The following is a 23,276-nucleotide window of genomic DNA, read 5'->3' on the forward strand; positions in this document are numbered from 1 at the left end:
CAAGTAGATGGACCAGACAGAAATGCAAAAGTTAATGATATGGATATGTCACCAAAAGCATGATCCATAAAAGAAAAAAATGATAAATTACACTTCATCAAATTTAAAACTTTGCTTTGTGAAAGACACTGGTCTTTCATGAAATAAAGAAAGACAAGTCACAGACTAGGAGGAAATATGTGCAAATTGCATATCTAACAAACTCGAATTTATAATATTTAAAGAACTCTTAGACTCAATAATAAGAAAACCAGCAACACAATGAAAAATAGATTGAACAGACAGTTGACCAAAGAAGATACACAGATGCTAAATAAGCGCATGAAAAGACGCTAAATATTTCTAGTCATTAGAGAAAAGCAAGACCACAATGTGCTACCATTAACATTCATTAAAATAGTTAACATTAAAAAATACTGACAATACCAAGTGCTGACAAGGATGTGAAGCAACTAGAGCCCTCATACATTCCTGGTAGAAATGCAAGATGATACAGTGCTCTGGAAAATGGTTTGGCAGGTTCTTATAAAGTTAAACGTGTACTTATCATATTAACCAGCAATCTCAGAATGAAAACTCACATTTGCATAAAAATATATACATGACTGTTTACGGCAGCAGTATTCATAATTGCCAAAAACTGGTAACAGCCTAAATACTGTTCAACATGTGAATGAATTTAAAAAATTGTGGTGCATCCACACAATGAAGTGCCACTTGACAATGAAAAGGAAGAAACCTTTGTCCACTTTGTGATGGGGTTGTTTTTTTCTTGTAAATTTGTTGAAGTTCCTTCTAAATTCTGGATATTAGACCTTTGTCAGATGGGTAGATTGCAAAAATTTTCTCACATTCTGTAGGTTGCCTGTTCACTCTCATGATAGTTTCCTTTGCTGTGCAGAAGCTCTTTAGTTTAATTAGATCCCATTTGTCAATTTAGCTTTTGTTGCAATTGCTTTTGGCAATTTTATCATAAAATCTTTGCCCATGCCTATGTCCTGAATGGTATTGCCTAGGTTTTCTTCTAGGGTTTTTATGGTTTTGGGTTTCACATTTAAGCCTTTAATCCATCTTGAGTTAATTTTTGTATGAGGTGTAAGGAAGGGGTCCAGTTTCAGTTTTCTGCATATGACTAGCCAGTTTTCCCAGCACCATTTATTAAATAGGGAATAGTTTTCCCGTTGCTTATTTTTGTCAGGTTTGTTGAAGTTCAGATGGTTGTAGATGTGTGGTCTTATTTCTGGGGTCTCTATTCTGTTCCATTGATCTATATGTCTGTTTTGGTACCAATACCATGCTGTTTTGGTTACTGTAGCCTTGTAGTATAGTTTGAAGTTAGGTAGCATGATGCTCCAGCTTTGTTCTTTTTGCTTAGGATTGTCTTGGCTATGTGGACTCTTTTGTGGTTCCATATGAAATTTAAAGTAGTTTTTTCTAATTCTGTGCAGAATGTCAATGATAGTTTGGTGAGAACAACAAACGTATGAAAAAAAGCTCAACATCACTGATTGTTAGATAAATGCAAATCAAAACCACAATGAGATACCATCTCACGCCAGTCAGAATGGTGATTATTAAAAAGTCAAGAAACAACAGATGCTGGCGAGGCTGTGGAGAAATAGGAATGCTTTTACAGTATTGATGGGAAAGTAAATTAGTTCAACCATTGTGGCAGACGGTGTGGTGATTCCTCAAGGATCTAGAACCAGAAATACCATTTGACCCAGCAATCCCATTACTGGGTCTATACACAAAGGGATATAAATCATTCTATTATAAAGGTACATGCACACATATGTTTATTGCAGCATTATTCATAATAGCAAAGACCCAGAACCAACCCAAATGTTCATCGATGATAGACTGGATAAAGAAAATGTGGTACATATACACCATGGAATACTATGCAGCCACAAAAAGGAATGAGATCATGTCCTTTGCAGTTATATGGATGAAGCTGGAAGCCATCATCCTCAGCAAACTAAGACAGGAACAGAAAACCAAACACTGCATGTTCTTACTCATAAGTGGCAGTTGAACAATTAAAATATGTGGACACAGGGAGGGGAACAACACATAACGGGGCCTGTCAGGGTGGGGGCAAGGGCAGAGAGAGCATCAGGACAAATAGCTAATGCATGGGGGGCTTAATACCTGGGTGATGGGTTGATAGGTGCAGCAAACCACCATGGCACATGTATACCTATGTAACAAACCTACACGTCTGCACATGTATCCCAGAACTTAAAATAAAAATAAATAAGAAAAGGATCAAACCACTGATACATGCAACAGTATGGATGAATCTCAAATGCACAATGCTGAATGAAAAAAGCCAGACACAAAAAGTTACATACTTTATTTTTTCCACTAAGATGACATTTTGGAAACAGCAAAACTATATGGAGAGAGAAGAGATCAGTGATTACCAAGGGGTTAAGGGGGAGAGACTGACTTCAGAGGCCAGCATGAGGGCAATCATGCTGGGGTGTTATAACTGTCCTATATCCTGTTTGTGGCGATCGTTGCAGTCATCTATGCATGTGTTAAAACTCGTAGAAATACATATCCAAAAATTGTAATAAAATAATTATTACACATTAATCGTGACAGTTAAAATTGGTTCTAGCCAAAATTTAAAAATAAGTGAGGTTTGAATTTAGCAATAAATGCTTACTTTACTTTTTTGTTATTAGAGACACTTTTCTATGCATTGTCTTTCCTCAGTTCTTTCTCTCAGTTTTCAGGATATGATTTAATAACCAGTCACACAAAAGTTTAAATGACTGATAATAGCTACATGTGTTTCCTCTAGTAGGGCCATATTCATTTGAGCAGGTTACCAAAATCTTAAATTAAAATAACGCATTTCCAACAGTGGGTGGGATTCCAAGCAACAGCCAATGGATAAAGGAGTTGTAGGGATGAAGAGTCAGAACAGCCTCCATTGCATTACTGAAATGAAGATATATTTGCTTTGAAAATTTAATTTTGGGGATTGTATAAGAATATCACTTAGTCTGTGTGGCACTATAGACAAATATATAGAAATGTAGATAACACTCCCAAATACTGATGAATGTGCTCAGACCAGGAAGGGAAATCTTACATGGAACAATAAAAAATAAATGTCTTGAAATCTCAACTTCTTAATAAAAGAAATCATTTGGTTGATTGATTTTTACATCAAACTTCTGAAACTATATAAACTCATTGTAAAAATATAAATGTATATATATACCATATTTATTGTCACTTTCTGAGAGCTGAGCAACTATAGTTGCATATAAATCACTTTAAAACTTATGTAATCGTGAGAATTCATTTGTAAATTATAGTATTTTTAAAGCAAAATGTCACCCAGTACTTTATTTTTACCTACATTTACATGTCAGATTTCCTTAAAGTGAGGTATACCTGCACAGGAATGGGGAAGTTTTGAGCACTGTAGAATTTGCTTACTTCTTTTTTATTCTTATTAATATCAAATACAGGTAAACCAGACTTTACAAGCAATGCTACAAACAGTGTAGAAAGTGTCTGTACATCTATCATATAAATTTATATTTATTAGATCTCAGTAAGAGTAATAAAGAGTTTCAAAATAAATTGGAGCTGTAGTTCTTTTCAAAGTGACCCCGGTAACAATGTGCCTGAATTGGAATACTTTACCTATATTGATTTTTATTTTCATGTCAAGTTTGAAAAATATGTCAGGTGTACTTTGAGGATACATAAAGCATATATTCCTAATTGTATTTATTTTTTTGCTACTGTCTATGTCAGATGTACTAGAAGCATAGGGATTATTAAAATTAACTAAAACATGGCATTATTACCCATTTAGAAACAGGTGCTAGGAACTCTCAATCTTGGGTTCTATGTACCCAGTTTCAATCTTACTGGTCAATTCTGTTTAAAAGCAATCCAAACCAGAATTTTCTCTGAGGAGAACAACAGTAAAATATAAAGTGTTACCATGGGTTAAAAAAAATAGTTGAGTGGATGAGTATTTAGTCACAGCCATTAACCTTTAATTTTAATGGTTTTGATTGAGGAAGAAGTTTTTGTTTTTAGCATGACACTTAAGTAAATGAATGGTTTGATCAAAATTTACTGTTACAGGCTAAAAGTATGAGATGAATAATAGAATATCAGAGATGCCAGTCAAGCCACTGAAGAAATGGATTCAACCTAATAAAGAGCATAACTCATCAAACTTAACCATGACGAGCCTAAATATTTCCATTTCATCAAAATAAAATGGCTATAATTAAGTGTTTTAAAATTAATGTTATCAGCTCTTCATTCATCCAGTCATTCTAGGCCCTGCTTCCCAACTTTGAACAACTTCCACCTCTGCCTGTTCCCTCTAACTAGGCAAATGTATCAGACTAAGTGAAGATTTGAGCAGTGGCACAGAGGTTGATGACTTGAGAAATAATGACCTGGTTAAGTACCAGATAATGGGTATGTGCCAAAGATTAAGGAGAGCCTTTGGCTAGAAACAAGGGGATGTTTGAATTAGCCTAACATATAAGATCCCGAAGCAACCAGCTCCAGATAAAAGAATCAGGGATATTAAATCAGGAAGGAAATAGTAGAAGGAGGTAAAAGACCAAACTTGATAACCCAAAGGATTATAAAACTCTGTTTTGGGGTTACATTAGAAGATGATTTAGGGATGTGGTATATGAATACATCAGGGAGTAGTGGCGTGTTGGACAAAAAGAACCACAGAAATACAGAATCTCTTTTTGTGCCCATAATTTAGACTAAGCTGACATCATTGTGGCTTTCGCTTCTGTTAGATGGGCTCGTCTGTGGTGAGGCCCAACAGATTTGGCTTTACTTAAAATTGAGTTCTTCAAGACTTCAGAGTGGCAAGATTACAGGGTATTTATGTGGCAACCCTCCTCTCCCATTAGTCTTCACAACCTCAAGGAGAAGACAAATAACTGAGCATAAGGAATTTATGCAGTCCTCAGGTTCATGTAGAGGTTCCTCTTTCCTGTTGATTAGTAACCTGCTTGTATGTTTGACATTGCTTGGCTGTGTGTGCCCACCCAAATCTCGTGTGGAATTGGAATCCTCAGCTGTCAGGGAGGGACCTGGTGGAAGGTTATTCGATCATGGGGGCGGTTTCCCCCATGCTGTTTTAGTGGTAGTGAAGGAGTTCTCGCAATATTGATGGCTTAAAAGTGGCAGTTTCCCTGGCACTCCCTCTCTCTCCTGCCGCCAGGTAAGACATGCCTTGCTTCCCCTTCACCTTCTGCCATGATTGTAAGTTTCCTGAGGCCTTTCCAGCCATGTGGAACTGTGAGTCAATTAAACCATTTTGTTTATAAATTACCCAGTCTCATGTAGTATCTTTATAGCAGTGTGAAAATGGACTAATAGAGTGTTCCTACCCTGTTGCCATTTGTGAGCTTGAACTTTATCTCTTCTGACTGTGATCTTGGCTTGGCTGTTGGCTCAGCTCTTGTGCGTTTATGTGTTTATGATTTACTTCCTTTTTGCTGCATGTGCTTTACTTCAGATCCTGATTGATCCTGTATGTTTGAGCCTAAAAGCACAACTACAAGTCCAAATTGCCCCTTGGGCAAATGTTCAGCATCTTTTTTTAGACTCTACTATGATTCTTGATAATCCTACTATATTGGCTCAATCAGAAGTGCCCAAGACCATTCCCTTTGCAATATAACTTTTGCTGTACAAAAAAAAAATGGGGTAAGGAAAAGGATGGAAGAAAAAATGATACTAAGGAGACATTAAGTTAGGAGAACCTCCTTAACATTTTGTCTATTCTACAGGAACCATCTTCTCTTATAAAATACCTTTTGGTACAGGCCAGAGAAAAACACATTGCACTGCACGGGACGGATAATTTCTCCAGCCCAGAGCGATGTTATGTATATGTATGTCTGGAAAGGAGCCAGGCTCAATAAGGACAGAAAATATCAATGAGAATGGGATAGGAAGTTGAATTTGAAGATTATTTCGGGTAATGAAAAACATCTGATGACCTTGGCAGACTACTAAATTAAATTTGAGTTAAAAGATGGTTTGGGGCTTTAGGAACAAGAGTCCGCAGGTATACTTCTCTGTTGATAACTATTTGTGGTGGAAGAAAAAAGGTGAGGAATGCCTAGGTGAATGTCTTTCACAGCTAAATTGAAACATACAGACTCAGACAGAAATGGTCATGGAGGTTTACTTTTAAAAATAAATTCATATACCAGCTCAGAAAACATCCCACAAAATGACAGTATGTGAAGGGTTGTCCCCTTGGAAAAGGAATTCAATTTTGAATTATCTATACTACAGACCTTGAAAGTCTTCAGTCACTTCATCCAATGAAAAATGGAGATGTTTGACTTAGTGACAGATGATCTGCTCAACAATGTTTTCTTTCTTCTATTGCTGCTTCAATTGTATATTTAGTGAATTAGTTGTGATTGATGATAGCATTTTAAGCACTTGATAGTTTTTTTCTGGTGAAAAGATGGCATAATTTAACTATATTAATAGTTTTAGGTTTAAGTGAAGCACAATATATTTTTATAATCCTTAAATAGTGAAGCCACAATTTATACAAATGGATTCATTCTGTCTTTCGACCAAGGAACTCTGACAAAAGGATGTCATTTAGAGTAATGTTGCTCATCCTTCAGAGATGCAAAACTGAAGGCTACATTGCTCTGATATGAAATAACTTTGGAGTTTTGAATGCCTGGCAAAATTTGTATATGCCACTAACAGTAACTTAAGTGGTTTGTACAGCTGGAGCCAAATATGCTCTGCAGGGAAAAATATCACCAACTGCTGTAATTTTCACATAAGTAATAGGACTAAAGAAACAGTTTTGTTCAGAAACAACACCTTCTCTAAAATCTGGGCATGAAATGTTCAATCGGTGATATGGATTGGCTGTGTCTCCACCAAAATTTCACCTTGAATTGTAATAGTTTCCACATGTCAAGGGTGGGGCCAAGTGGAGATAATTTAATCGTGGGGGTGGTTTTCCCCATACTGTTCTTGTGATAGTGAATAGGTCTCAGGAGATCTGATGGTTTTATAAATGGGAGTTAAACTTGCACAAGCTCTCTTGCCTGCCACCATGTACGATGTGTCTTGCTTCCCCTTTGCCTTCTGCCATGATTGTGAGGCCTCCCCAGCCATGTGGAACTGTGAGCCCATTAAACCTCTTTTTCTTTATAAATTACTCAGTCTAGGGTATTTCTTTATTAGTGGCATGAGAACAGACTAATACAGTGTCAATGTTTATTATTATTATTATTATTTTCAAATTGGCTTTGCTGGAACTTTTTGTTTCTTTTTCATTTTTTTTTTAAATTGTACTTGAAGTTTTAGGGTACATGTGCACAATGTGCAGGTTTGTTACATATGTATCCATGTGCCATGTTGGTGTGCTGCACCCATTAACTCCTCATTTAGCATTAGGTGTATCACCTAATGCTACCCTCCCCCCTCCCCCCACCCCACAACAGTCCCCGGAGTGTGATGTTCCCCTTCCTGTGTCCATGTGCTCTCATTGTTCAATTCCCACCTATGAGTGAGAACATGCGGTGTTTGTTTTTTTGTCCTTGCGATAGTTTACTGAGAATGATGATTTCCAGTTTCATCCATGTCCCTACAAAGGACATGAACTCGTCATTTTTTATGGCTGCATAGTATTCCATGGTGTATATGTGCCACATTTTCTTAGTCCAGTCTATCCTTGTTGGACATTTGGGTTGGTTCCAAGTCTTTGCTGTTGTGAATAGTGCTGCAATAAACATACGTGTGCATGTGTCTTTATAGCAGCATGATTTATAGTCCTTTGGGTATCTACCCAGTAATGGGATGGCTGGGTCAAATGGTATTTCTAGTTCTAGATCCCTGAGGAATCGCCACACTGACTTCCACAATGGTTGAACGAGTTTACAGTTCCACCAACAGTGTAAAAGTGTTCCTGTTTCTCCACATCCTCTCCAGCACCTGTTGTTTCCTGAATTTTTAATGATGGCCATTCTAACTGTTGTGAGATGGTATCTCATTGTGGTTTTGATTTGCATTTCTCTGATGGCCAGTGTTGATGAGCATTTTTGCATGTGTTTTTTGCCTGCAAAAATGTCTTCTTTAATAACATAATTATGTACAATGTAAAGTGCTAGTAATTACAACAGATTAGAGAGCTGCTATTTTACCTCAGGCAGTATTATTTGGAGTCTGGTATGTATCAGATTTAGGGTGATTACCCTAAAACCTTAGAAGAAATGATATTAACTAAATGTTATTTTCTACTTAGTCTATTACTTCCTGCAGAATAATAGTTTATGCTCTTACTTAGTAAATGTCACAGTAGGGGAGAAAATATAAGAGCATACCCATATACCCATACAGTCTCCTTTGGTGTAACTACCACATCACAGTATCTTAGTGCTACCTGAATGCCAATAGCTAAGTTTTGTAAATGGAGATGAAAGAGAACTAGGGAAATTAATTGATGTGATTATCTTTCAGTAGTGCTGTATAATGATGTATTTACTTAAGCTTGTAGGCCTTCAAGTGAACTCTCAACATTTCTAATATTGAATGAACCCAGACCTCTCTTAAAACATGCCAGTTCATACATATTATGCTTATAAGATTCAAATGTTCTCTCAAACTGATAGCCTTCAACTGAGATATATTTAGATTATCAATGTCAAATTAAGACATGACAAGTTCCCAAAGACATATAAACACGACCCTGACAAATGAATGTGCTGGAAGCTGGATCTTATGTATAAGTAATAGCTTCCATTCTAGTCCAGATCTGGGGTGTATGTGTATGTGTGAAGTTGACTGTATAAATGTAAAAATTTATCCAAATCTTTGGTATGAGTTTCTGTGGGGCCTTTGGATGGTACCTCATCAAGTTCAGGAACATAACAGGACATCCAGGAGTGAGAGACAGGGTTTATATGCAAGTGATAGCTTTAGAAGAGCAGTTCTTTCACAGGGATAGTAGTAGGGATCCATTCTGACATAGGTTTGAAGACTAGTCTTAATACTAAAACATTTCCCCACGAATAATTTTATTTATAGTATTCATAAGTAATAACTACAAAAAGGCTCATTATTATGAATTGGGTTCTTGTTTTTTTTTTTTTTTTTTTTTTTTTTTTGGATTCTCACTCTGTCGCCCAGGCTGGAGTGCAGTGGTGCGATCTCGACTCACTGCAAGCTCTGCCTCCTGGGTTCATGCCATTCTCCCGCCTCAGCCTCCCGAGTAGCTGGGACTACAGGTGCCCACCACCACGCCCAGCTAATTTCGTTTTTGTATTTTTAGTAGAGATGGGGTTTCACTGTGTTAGCTAGGATGGTCTTGGCTAGTCTCGATCTCCTGAACTCCTGATCCACCCGCCTCAGCCTCCCAAAGTGCTGGGATTACAGGCATGAGCCACCGTGTCCGGCCATGAATTGGGTTCTTATTAGCTACCAGGGGTATAAAAATGTGCAGCCTTCTGATCCTAGCTCTAGGCAAACAAATTCATAAGGTGCAAACATTGGGTAATCCCTTCAATACTGCTCTCTGTCGCTATTCACAAATGTTAGCTCCCTATTATCCCCAAACTTTGTGGCATGTTTTTAAAATCTGTCCCTAGCCTGTAAAGGCTCCAAATGATACCAACCTCCCATCTCTTGCATGCTTATATTTTTTACCTCTGACAGAAGGACATGTAAAGCTCTGCCTACATTTCCATTATTTACACCCGAATCTTTGTAGCATTTCATACCCAAGCCCCTTAATAATGTGCAGTAGAAGCTCTATGCCTAAACTGTATTGGCATATGCCACATGCTGGATCCCTTCTACTTTGAGTGAGGACAAAGAGTCTTCATGCAGGCTGGGCATGGTGGCTCACACCTGTAACCTCAGCACTTTGGGCGGCTGAGGCCAGCAGATCACTTGAGGACAGGAGTTCAAGACCAGCCTGACCAACATGGTGAAACCCCATCTCTACTAAAAATACAAAAAGTAGCCCAGCGTGGTGGTGGGTGCCTGTAATCCCAGCTACTCAGGAGGCTGAGGCAGGAGAACTGCTTGAATCCAGGAGGCAGAGGTTGCAGTGAGGTGAAATTGTGCCACTGCACTCCAGCCTGGGCAACAGAGCAAGACTCCATCTCAATCAATTAATCAGTAAAATAAAAATAGTCTTCATACAAAGGGTACATTATAACCTATGGTACTTTATAGGTAGTATCTTCATTGGATTGATAATTTAAAAATTTTGATTGATTTCTTTTTAAAATGTTTTAATTTTTAATTATTGTGGGTACATAGTAGCTGTATATATTTATGGGTACTTGAGATATTTTGGTATAGACAAGCAATTTGTTATAATCACATCATGGAAAATTGGGTATCCACCCCTCCAGCATTTACTATTTGTGTTACAAACAATCCAATTATACTTTTTTAGTTATTTTAAGATGTGCAATTAAATTATTATTGACTATAGTTTCTGTGTTGTGCTATCAAATACTAGGTCTTATTCATCCTTTCTATTTCTTTTATATCCATTAACTTTCCCCACCTCTCCCACAATCCCCCACTACCTTTCCTAGCCTCTGGTAACCATCCTTTATTCTCTATCACCATGAATTTAAATGTTTTGATTTTTAGATCCCACAAATGAGTGGAATATATGGAGTGTTTGTGTTTCTCTACCTGGTTTATTTGACTTAACGTAATGACCTCAAATTCCATCCATGTTTTTGCAAATGACGGTGTCTCAATCTTTGTTATTGCTGAATAGTACTCCATTGTATATAAGTACAACATTTATCCATTCATCTGCTGATGGACACTTAGGTTGTTTCCAAATCTTGGCAATTGTAAACAGTGCTGCAACAAGCATAGGAGTGTAGATGTCTCCTTCATATATTGATTTCCTTTTTGGGGGGTATGTACACAGCAGTGGGATCACTGGATCATATGGTAGCTCTATTTTTAGTTTTTTGAGGAAACTCCAAACTGTTCTCCATATTTGTTGTACTAATTTACATTCCCACCAACAGTGAACAAGGGTTCCCTTTTCTCCATGTCCTTGCCAGCACTTGGTATTGCCTGTCTTTTGGATGAAAGCCATTTTAACTGGGGTGAGAGTATATCTTATTGTAGTTTTGATTTGCATATCTCTGATGATCAGTGATATTGAGCAACTTTTCATATGCCTGTTTGCCATTTGTATGTCTTCTTTTGAGAAATGTCTATTCAAATATTTGGCCAATTTTTAATCAGATTCTTAGATTTTTTTTCCTATAGAGCTGTTGAACACCTTATATATTCTGGTTATGAATCCCTTGTCAGATGGGTAATTTGCAAATATTTTCTCCCATCCTGTGGACTGTCTCTTCACTTTGTTGGTTTTTTCCTTTGCTCTGCAGAAGCTTTTTAACTTGATGTGATGACACTTGTTCATTTTTGCATTGGTTCCTGTGCTTGTGGGGTGTTACTCAAGAAACTTTTGCCCAGACCGATGTCCTGGAGACTTTCCCCAATGTTTTCTTATAGTTGCTTCATAGTCTGAGGTTTTAGATATAAATCTTTAATTCATTTTGATTTGATTTTTGTATGTGGTGAGAGGCACCATGTTTCATTCTTCTGCATATTTTTTAATAATGCCAAAAGTATAATTCATTATTAATATATAATAATTACAAATATCTGTAGGTAAAATAATATTGTTTTATTTATTTATATTTATTTATTTTTTAATGTTAAGTTACGGGATACAAGTGCAGAATGTGTAGGTTTGTTACATAGGTGTACCTGTGCCATGGTGGTTTGCTGCACCTATCAACCCATCATCTAGGTTTTAAGCCCAGCATGAATTAGCTATTGGTCCTAATGCTCTCCCACCCTGTTGAGGATTTTTGCATCAATATTTATCAGATATATTGGCCTGCAGGTTTTTTTATTCTCATGTGTCTTTGTCTGGTTTTGGTGTCAGGGTAAAACTAACCTTATAGAATGAGTTTGAAAGTATTCCCTTATCCTCTATTATTTGGAATAGTTTCAGAAAGATTGGTATTAATTCTTTAAATGTTTGGTAGAAAACAGCAGTGAAGCCATCAGTTCCCAGGCTTTTCTTTTCTGGGAGACTTTTTATTATGGCTTTGACCTTGTTACTTATTCTTGGTCTGTTCAGGTTTTGGATCTCTTCATGGTTCAATCTTGATAGTTTGTATGTGTTGAGGAATTTATCAGATTATTCTAGATTTTCCAATTTATTGGCATAACTTACTCATAATAGCCACTAATGATCATTTGAATTTCTGCAGTATCAGTTGTAATGTCTTTTTTTCATCTCTTATTTTATTTATTTGGGTATTCTCTCTTTTCTTCTTAGTTGGGCTAAAGATTTGTCAACTTTGTTTATCTTTACAAAAAAAACAAATTTTTGTTTCCTTGATCGTTTTTATTATTTTCTTCATTTCAAATTCATTTATTTCTGCTCTGGTCTTTATTATTTCTTTTCTTCTACTAATATTGAGTTTGGCTTGCTCTCACTTTTGTAGTTCTTTTAGATGTATCATTGGGTTATTTATTTGAAGTTTTTCTTTTTTTGATGTAGGGACTTACAAATTTTTCTCATAATACTGCTTTTGCTATACCCCATAGGTTTTGTATGTTGTGTTTTCATTATCATGTGTTTTAAGAAAGTTTCCAATTTTCTTCTTAATTTCTTCATTGACCCTCTGCTTATTCAGGAGAATATTCTTTAATTTCCATGGATTTTACAGTTTCCAAGATTCTTCTTGTTTATTGACTTTTAGTTTTATTGCAATTGTAGTCAGAGAAGATGCTTGATATTATTTCAGTTTTTTTGAATGTTTTAAGACTTATTTTGTGACCCAGCAGCATATGGTCTTCTTTGGTTTATCCATGTGCTGAGGAAAATAATGTGTATTTTTCAGGTGTTAGATGAATTGTTCTACAAATTTCTGTTAGATCAATTTGGTCTCTAGTGCAGATTAAGTCTGATGTTTCTTTGTTGATTTTCTGTCTGGAAGCTATGTCCAATGCTGAAAGTGAAGTGTGTAATTCCCCTGCTATTGTTATATTAGGATTTATCTCTCTCATTAGCTCTAATAATATTTGCTTTATATATCTGGGTGCTCCAACGTCAAGTGCTTATGTATTTAAAATTGTTGTATCCTTTTGCAGAATTGCCCCTTTTATCATTGTATAATGACCTTCTCTGTCTCTTCTTACACTTTTTGTGTTAAAATCTATTTTGTCTGATATTGGTATAGCTATTCCTACTCTTTTCTGGTTTCCATTGCCATGGGATATCTTTTTTCATCCCTTTATTTTCAGCCTACATGTATCTTTCTAGGCAAAGTGTGTTTTTGTAGGTAACAGATCATAGAGTCTTATTTTTCCATCTATTCAGCCACTCTACATCTTTTGATTGGAGAGTTTAGTCCACCGACATACAATGTTATTATTGACACATAAGGACTTATTCCTCCCATTTTGGTATTGGTTTCTGGTTGTTTTGTGTCCTCCTCTTCCTTTTTTCCTTCCTTCATGTCTTCCTTTTAGCAAAGGTGATTTTCTCTGCTGGTATATTTTAATTTCTTGGTTTTTATTTTTTGTGTATCTGTTGTATGTTTTTTAATTCGAGATTACAATGAGACCTGCAAACACTATCTTATAACCCATTATTTTAAACTGATGACAACTTAACACTGATTGCATAAACAAAGAAACCACCATGCAGGAAAATTAATAACAAATCCACACTTTAACTTTGTCTCTCCATTGTTTCTCTTTATGTCTTATTGTTCTATATATTTGAAAGTTGTTGTAGTTATTATTTTTGATTGGTTCATCATTTAGTCTTTCTACTTAAGTGAAGAGTAGTTTACACACCACAATTACCATGTTATACTATTCTGTGTTTTTCTGTGCATTTACTATCACCAGTGAGTTTTGTACCTTCAGCTGATTTCTTCTTGCTCATCAATGTCCTTTTCCTTCAGATTGAGGAACTCCCTTTAGCATTTATTATAGGGTAGGGCTGGTGTTGATGAAATCCCTTACCTTTTATTTGTCTGCGAAGGTCTTTATTTCTCCTTCATGCTTCATACATGCTTATAATAGTATATCTGGTTAAAATATAAATATATATTTTAAATATATAATATCTGGTTAAAATATAAATATATTTATAAAATATAAATTATATATTATATTAAATATATATTATAAAATATAAATTATATATTTTATAAATATATATTATAAAAATATATATTTTAACCAGATATACTATTCTAGGGTAAAAGGTTTTTTTTCTTCAGCACTTTAAATATGTTATTTCAAATGTCTCCTGGCTTGTAAGGTTTCCACTGAAAAGTCTGCTGCCAGATATATTGAAGCTCCATTATATGTTATTTGCTTCTTTTCTCTTATTGTTTTTGGGATCCTTTTATCTTTTACCTTTGGGAGTTTGATTGTTCTATAACCTTCTTGTACTTGAATGCTGATATTTTCCTCTAGGTTTTGGAAGTTCTCTGATATCCCTTTGAATAAACTTTCTCTCCCTATCTCTTTGTCTACCTCCTCTTTATGGCCAATAACTTTTTTTTTTTTTCTGATACGTAGTTTTGCTCTTATTGCCCAGCTAGAGTGCAATGGTGCAATCTCGGCTCACTGCAATCTCCGCCTCCTGGGTTCAAGTGATCCCCCTGCCTCAGCCTCCTCAGTAGCTGAGATTACAGGTGCCCACCACCATGCCTGGCTAATTTTTGTATTGTTAGTAGAGACGGGGTTTTACCATGTTGGCCAGGCTGGTCTGGAACTGCTGACCTTAGGTGATCCACCCGCCTTGGCCTCCCAATGTGCGGGGATTACAGGTGTGATCCTTCGTGCTGGGCCCAAGGCCAATAACTCTTATATTTGCCCTTTCCAGGCTTTTTTCTCTAGATCCTGTAGGTGTGCTTCTTTGTTTTTTTCTTTTGTCTCATCTGATTGTGTATTTTCAAATAGCCTATCTTCAAGCTCACCAGTTCATTCTTCTGCTTGATCAGTCCTGCTATTAAAAGATTCTGATGCATTCTTCAGCATGCCAATTGTATTTTCATCTCTCGAAATTCTGCTTCAATTAAAAAAAATATTTCAATCTCTTTGTTAAATTTATCTGATGGAATTCTGAATTCCTTCTCTGTGTTATATTTAATTTCTTTGAGTTTCCTCTAAACAGCTATTTTGAGTTCTCTGTCTGAAAGGTCACATATTTCTGTTTCTTCTGGATTGGTCCCTGGTGTCTTGTTTAGTTTATTTGGTGAGGTCATGTTTTCCTGGATGGTGTTAATGCTTGTAAATGTTTATAAGTATCTGGGCAATGAAGATTAAGTATTTATTGTAATCTTTACAGTCTGGGCTTTTTTTGTGTCTGTCTTGGGAAGGCTTTCTAGGTATTCAAAGGGTCCTGGGCCCCAAGCTCAGTGGCACTGTGGTTTGTGCAGACTTACAGAGGTACTGCTTTGGTGGTCTTGGATAAGATCCAGATGTGTGGCCCAGTGCGGTGGCTCACACCTGTAATCTCAGCCCTTTGGGAGGCTGAGGTGAGCAGATCACGAGGTCAGGAGATCGAGACCATCCTGGCTAACACGGTGAAACCCCGCCTCTACTAAAAATACAAAAAAATTAGCCGGGCATGGTGGCGGGCTCCTGTAGTCCCAGCTACTCAGGAGGCTGAGGCAGGAGAATGGCGTGAACCCAGGAGGCGGAGCTTGCAGTGAGCCGAGATCGTGCCACTGCACTCCAGCCTGGGCAACAGAGAGAGACTCCATCTCAAAAAAGAAAAAAAAAATTAGCTGGGCGTGGTGGCATGCACCTGTAGTCCCAGCTAATCAGGAGGCTAAGGCAGGAGAATCACTTGACCCAGAGAGGCGGAGGTTGCAGTGAGCCAAGATTGCGCCACTGCACTCCAGCGTAGTGACAGAGTGAGATTCTGTCAAAAAAAAAAAAAAATCCAGAAGTATTCTCTGGATTACTGGGCAGAGACTCGTTCCTTTTCCTTACTTTATCCCAAACAAATGGTGTCTTTCTCCCTGTGCTGAGCTCCCTAGAATTGAGAGTGTGGTGATGCAAGCACCCCTATGGCCATCACTACTGGGATTGCAATGGGTCAGATCTGAAGCCAGCAGAGCACTGGGCCTCATCCAAGGCCCTTCCCCTTAGTGCATTGAGTTCCCCAAGGTCCTAGGCATGTCCAGAGATGCTATTTGGGAGCCAGAGATTGGAGTCAAAAACCTTAGCAGTTCACCTGATGTTCTATTCTACTGTTTCATCCATTGGGATGGGCGATTCCCTTCTGGCTAGGGGTGGTCCAAATGTTCCCTCCATTCACAGTCACTGGCTAAGCCCAACATGGCTTTATTCTTCATTGTGACAGGGCAGCACTGAGTTCAATGTAAAGTCCCCAAGTCACTGCACTCACCCTCTGGGAGATGGGGAATTGGTGGCATAGGCAAATCGAGATTACCTCTTCTGCCCTCCTCAATACCTCTTTTGGTGATATTAAGTTACCACCAGGTACTGTGATTGTCTGCCTGATTTTTGGTTCTTGTGACAGTGCTTCGCTGTATGCAGATAGTTGTTAAAATTTGATGTTTCAGCATTGGGGAAGAATGGTGTAGGCTTCTATTCCGTCATCTTGCTCTGCCATCCTCGATTGTTTCTAATTCAGTCTAACAGCCAATCAGCAACTATTTAAATCCATTAAACCAGTAATAAATTTAGACTTTTCTTGTCTGAGGCTAGCCTCAGTCTCTCAGTTGTCCTCATTGAGCATGTAATAAATAGTTCCAGTGAAGAACTCTGGGAGGAAGGAGTACAACTATTTGTATTGAAGTCTTCAGTATGTATTTCTGGGGATTTTTCAAGAGTTGATGTTTGCAAGAAAATCAACTTTGAGTAATATAGAATAATAATCTCTTTCATTTTAGTAAATACAGAGAACATTGACACATATTAGTGGATTTGATTTCTACAACAACTTTTCGAGGAAAGTAGATGTTATTATTCCTATTTTCCAAATGAAGAAACTTAATGAACTTTGTCAACACAGATGTAAATAATGAAGACCACAACTCAATCTTAGGTCCGAGTGTGTGTGTGTGTGGTTTACTACTGTGTTAGAATTATGATTGTTAGTGTTGATATGAGGTTTTTTTTCCCAGTGAGATAGATTAATTAATGGCATTGCTAATTTATATCTCCTTATAGTTTCACAGTGTACTCTCATGTCCAGAATGTTCTCTCCCTTTTCTCCTAGGCTTATCTCCTCCATGAAAAACTCTGATATTTTCTATGGATATCTTCTCTCTCAGAACTTCTAGAGCACTTCTAGTTTATTCTCTAAAATGCAGCACTTATTTCTCTTATATTTTGTTCATAGTGAACTGTTAGAATGAAATAGAAACTGCTGCCATTGTACAAGTGGCTTTAAACCTCTCTATCTCTTGACCTCTCCTTTTATTCCCATGGACTTTTCTAATGGCCTGCTTAGACTTATCCCTCCTCCAAGAAAGTGTCAGATTTATATTTCTTTTAGTTTTCTTGTCTGCCAGTTGGAGATAATAATTACTATTTCAAAAGACTGTGAGGATTGAATGATAATTACTTCAAAAGTGCCTGGCATTGTTTCTGGTACACAATAAATGGTAGCTTTTGTGTATAAGGCAGATATTAAAGTGTTAAAGAGAATGAGAGAAAGGAAAGATAGAGTTATAAGTATCTCTTAGCCTTCTTAGTAATTCCCCTTGGCTTTAGCCATGCCTCAATTTTCACCATTTCTTCCATGAACATCTGTGCTTTGATTACATAAACATTCTTGTTTCCCAGATTAGTCTATCCATAATAACATCTGTGAAAAGATGAGGTATGTGTGCAAGCATAATATCTATAAAGAGAAGTTAAAATCACTTCTACAGACATATTGTCTGCAGGTACCCATGTCATTAAGTACTAATTAATGTTGCCTTTTGCATGTGTGCTGAATGGAAGATACAAAGAAATTTGGTGAATTACCAATTAACCACATTCAACAGAGAGAGAGGTAGAGTTTTTTCCCTACTTATAATTATGAACTTATAGACATTATCTCCCGATTGCCCTTTGAGAAGTCCTCCAATATATAATTACTAATATAAATATAGTCACGTGGCCTAAAAAACCCTCTATAACACTTTTAAATGCTTCCTACATTTTCAATTGTACCTTTTTCTATAGGAGATACTAAAAAACTATGCTTCACCCCTGGCAAAAACTCCAGTGTTGAGTCCTTTCTTTTATTATAAATATTACAATTGAAAAAGTTTTGCATCATCTAGTGATGATCTAAACTTATGTGCACATTAAAATGAAGGGTGGAAAAACCAGTTCATATACAAAAGAAGAAACCCCTGCAATTTTGACCAATTTTAGAACCAAATAAAACTATGTTTTATTTTTGAGACCATTTATCTTTTTTAACTTCTTTTTTTCTAATGAGGTAAAAAACAGAATACAGTTATCAGAAATAATAACTTCAGATTTAAGAAAGTTTCAGAGGTGATCCTATCTATTTTCCTGCCCAAACTAGTGAATAAAATTGCACAACTAATAATTTAGAAACACTGCCTACAGAAGCCATAGTGAAGTCATAGTAAAAACATGAATTTTCAGCAATTTACATTTCATATAACAAATCATATTTTGACCTTTTGTATGCCAGTCATAAAAAGATACTTGTGGGGATGACCTGGTATTGTTGATGTATCTGAAATATTTTTTGTACTTTTATTGGGCTCTGTCTTTGTTGCTCCTGGGAGAGTGAGAACTCTCTTTTTCACTTACATCCAATAGATAAAAGGGGGGGGGGCATTGATTGTCTTAAAGATTCTTATTATTATGAATAATAATCTTAAGCTCTCAAAGGACCAAAATTCTCAATTAAAGATTGTTCTATATTCAACTCTACCTGTCATGTGTAGTTTGCATGTACCAGTTGCCCATCCCACAAAAGAATGAAAAATGAGAATCCTGACAGATATGGTGTTGGATTTTAGACTTTAATGCTTTTAGCCCTGCAATGGGCATTTTACTGGCATTTTGAAGATATTTCTTTTTAATCTGCAAAATAAAGATTTGAAGTGACTTGACAATGATAGTAAGATGATTCGTGGTGCACATTCACTATAAAAATACAATTTGACCATTGTAGAAAATCTTTAAATGGTATTGATACTTGCCTTTCAGGAGTAACACTGAGATATTCAATGTACCCTACCTCCATTGGGAAGTGAAACTGGAAAATAATTTAAGTGTGTGTTTAGAATCTCTCCACCCCACTCCCCCTATCTATTTTTGGTGAATGTCCATCAATCAAGGGTCTTATACGTTCACATTGACACAACAGCACACACAGAATCTTCCACATCTTTGACACAGGGTAAACTGTTGGTAAATATTGGCTAATGGTAAGGATAAAGGTTTCTTTGGCCTAATTTTAGTCATATTCTCCCATGTGCAAGGCTACATTTGTCCAGAGTTCTACATTTAGGATTCCAAAATAAGTTAAACTTTGTATACTTCATGTCAAATCGGTCATCTGAGATTCATTTATTTTTTTCTGACCATTGACACAGTATATAATGCAAACCACTTGTTCAGTCCTATTTAATTATGAAGTCAAGTCACATGGTCTACCCAAAATTTTCATCCCAGTGATTTTGTATTTCCAAATGATCAAATCTGTTTGACTTTTTTTGCAATGAAATCTATTGCTTAACAGTTGACTGGTAAACATTCAATCCAGCCAGGAGTAAAGATACAGGCGTATGCAAATTAATAATAAGTGCCTTTTCATCTTACATTCTCCCAATTCCCTTCCTCTAGGGCAAGGAAAACAGTCATATCCTGGATATTTTCTTTCATGCTGCTGTTTACCTTCATGGTGTATATATATGATACTCCTCTAGTAATTGCTCTGAAGTGGGCTTATAGTGCAAAATTAGCATGGAAATAAACAAATGCTAAATACAGTATAAGTTGTTTAGGATTAGATATTGTAAAAATATAAACTATACATCCAGGAGAGATGTCATCAGGATGCCTGACTAGAGGTGCTCAACACTCATCTTCTTCACAAAGGAGGACCAGAACAATGAATAAATAAGTGCAATTCAAGTAGAGTGTCTATGGAAGAACACTGGAATTCAGCAAGGAAGGGACAAAATTTTCTGAAGCACAGAAACTTGGGATGTCAGCATACAAAGCAAAGCACCCAACTGAGATCAGCTCAAACCAAGAGAGACTCCCCATTAGGATAAAAAAGTAAGCAGGAGATCTCCAGCAGCCCCCCATTACTAATGCAGATGCCTGAAACCCTATCTACAAGAGAACGCCACAGTCCTTGCAGGCCCTGATCCCAGTAAAGGGAGCTGTCTGGAGTTAATGCAGCTGTATTTCTCCAGAGACAGAACTAATGCTGTGTCTCCCACCCCTTGGGACATAACTTGCAACAATATGGTGTCATTTTGAGAACAAAGTCATGCTGGAGTACATCCTGCCCTGAGGCCCAAGAGCCCCTGTATCTCCATATCCATTGGTCCCACCTGTCATTCCACCATGGCAACACAAAAGGCTATAATGTCACAACCCCAGATAGACCCAAGAGTACAGTTGTGACACCAGCACTTGAGCCTACACAGTACCCTACACCTCAAAAAACAGGCAGTCCAGCACAGAGTATAGGCTTCTCCCCAAACCAAAGGAGCCAACATGTTTGTGCTCCAGGGCATGAGAAGCACCTACTCAATGCCCTGTACCACTGGTGACCTTGTCCCCTTAACCAGCAGAGCTGGTTATCTTATCTAACTTATATAGCTTATATAAACGTATCTAACCAGAGCTGCTGCACACTGTGCATGCAACCAGAGGCCAGGGGCTGACCCACCCAGTACAAGCTGCCCCTGGCAATGCTGTCTGTCTCCGTAACTAGTAGAGCTGCCACAACTGGTGCCCTACCCCCAAGTGCTTCAGAACTGGCCTACCCAGCAACCCCTATCCCCAGCAAAGCCATGCTACAGTCTTAAAAATTACCCGCAGCCCAGACTACTGAAGCACTAGCGGATACCACTGACATTGATTACAGATGATTAAATCACAACAAAGATTCCACTAGTGGGACTCACCCAGAATTAAAGCCAAAGCACCCTGCCCTACTCATATTTTAAGATACATATATAGGAAGAAGTACAATAATTATCCTGTAACAGACCTCAAAGCAAAGTAAATATATAAACTGCCTGAAAAGGAGTTTAAAATAATAATCCTAAGGAAATATCAGTGAGATACAAGAGAATACAGGTATATTGGTACAATTCAACTAATTTAGGAAAATAATTTATGGTCTGAATGAGATTGCATAGTTTGCAAAAATTTTCTCCCATTCTGTAGGTTGTCTGTTCGCTCTGTTGGTAGTTTTCTTCTCTGTGCAGAAGCTTTCTAATTTAATTAAACCTGTTTGTTAATTTTTGCTTTCGTTGCAGTTGCTTTTGGCATTTTCATCATGAAATCTTTGCCTATTCCTGTGTCCAAGATGGTATTGCCTAGGTTGTCTTCCAGGGTTTTTATAGTTTTAGGTTTTACATTTAAGTCTTCAATCCACTTTGTGTCTATATTTGTATATGGTGAAAGGTAGGAGTCCAGTTTCAGTCTTCTGCATATGGATAGCTCATTATCCCAGCATCGTTTGTTGAACAGGGAATCTTTTCCCCATTGCTTGTTTTTGTCAGGTTTGTCAAAGATCAGATAGTTGTAGGTGTGTGGCCTTATTTCTGGGTTCTCTATTCTGTTCCATTGGTCTATGTGTCTGTTCTTGTACCCGTACCATCCTGTTTTGGTTGCTTTAGCTCTGTAGTATAGTTTGAAGTCAGTTAACATGATGCCTCCAGCTTTGTTCTTTTTGCTTAGGATTGCCTTGACTATTCAGGCTTTTTTTTTGCCTCCATATGAATTTTAAAATACTTTCTTCTAGTTCTGTGAAGAATGTCAATGGTAATTTAATAGAAATAGCATTGAATCTGTAAATTGCTTTGGGCAGTGTGATCATTTTAATGATATTGATTCTTCCTATCTATGAGCATGGAATGTTTTCCATTTGTTTGTGTCATCTCTGATTTCTTTGAGCAGTGTTTTGTAGTTATCATTATAGAAATCTTTTACTTCTCTGGTTAGCTGTACTCCTAGGTATTGTATTCTTTTTGTGGCAATTGTGAATGGGATTGCATTCCTGATTTGGTTCTCAGTCTGTTTGTTGTTGGTGTATAGAAATGTTAGTGATTTTTGTACATTGATTTTATATCCTGAGAATTTGATGAAGTGGTTTTTCAGGTTAAGAAGCTTTTGGGCTAAGGCTGTGAGGTTTTCTACATATAAGACCATGTCATCTGCAAACAGGGATAGTTTGACTTCCTGTCTTCCTATTTGGATGCTCTTTATTTCCTTCTCTTACCAGATTGCCCTGGCCAGGGCTTCCAACATCGTGTTGAATAGTAGTGGTGAGAGGGGGCATCCTTGTCTAGTGCCGGTTTTCAAGGGGAATGCCTCCAGCTTTTGCCCATTCAGTATGATGTTGGCTGTGGGTTTGTCATAGATGGCTCGTATTATTTTGAGGTATGTTCCCTTAATACCTAGTTTATTGATAGTTTTTAACATGAAGAGCTGTCAAATTTCATCAAAAGCCTTTTCTGCATCTATTGAGGTAATCATGTGGTTTTTCTCTTTAGTCCTGTTTATGCTGCTCTTTTCTTTCTGCTTTCTTGAAGTAAGACCTTGGATTATTGATTTCAGATTTTCTCTTGATTCTAATATAAGCATTTAGTGCTATAATTTTCCACCCTAGTACTTCTTTAGCTGCATCCCATCTATTGATATGTTGTATGTTTATTTATATTCTGTTCTTTGCATTTTTAATTCTTTTTCTTTCTAGTTTGATTCTACTATGACTAGATAACAGAATATGTAAGATTTCAGTTATTTTTAATTTTAGACATTTGTACTATGGTGAAAGATATGGTCTGTCTCATTTTAAACTATCCTTTACATACTTTAAAATTGTGTATTCTAAGGTTGGTGGAGTATTCTGTAGATTTCACTTAAAAACTATTGATTGATAATATTTTCAGTTTTCCTGTATAATTGCTGGTTATTTATCTAAAGTT

At 36.9% G+C, this 23,276-nt stretch overlaps 1 protein-coding gene and 1 long non-coding RNA gene across 2 annotated transcripts in view; both read left to right on the plus strand.

The window, feature by feature from the left end:
• IL1RAPL2 (interleukin 1 receptor accessory protein like 2) overlaps nt 1–23,276 on the plus strand; it is a 1,171,118-nt gene that overhangs the window by 828,933 nt on the left and 318,909 nt on the right. The window lies entirely within an intron of this gene.
• Nucleotides 1,397–22,155, plus strand: LOC115833311. Its single transcript, XR_004028763.1, has 3 exons — nt 1,397–1,466; nt 11,362–11,365; nt 22,123–22,155. It is a non-coding gene; the product is annotated as an uncharacterized LOC115833311 (long non-coding RNA).

Source organism: Nomascus leucogenys, chromosome X (genome assembly GCF_006542625.1).
Source record: "Nomascus leucogenys isolate Asia chromosome X, Asia_NLE_v1, whole genome shotgun sequence".
Classification (NCBI taxonomy): domain Eukaryota; kingdom Metazoa; phylum Chordata; class Mammalia; order Primates; family Hylobatidae; genus Nomascus; species Nomascus leucogenys.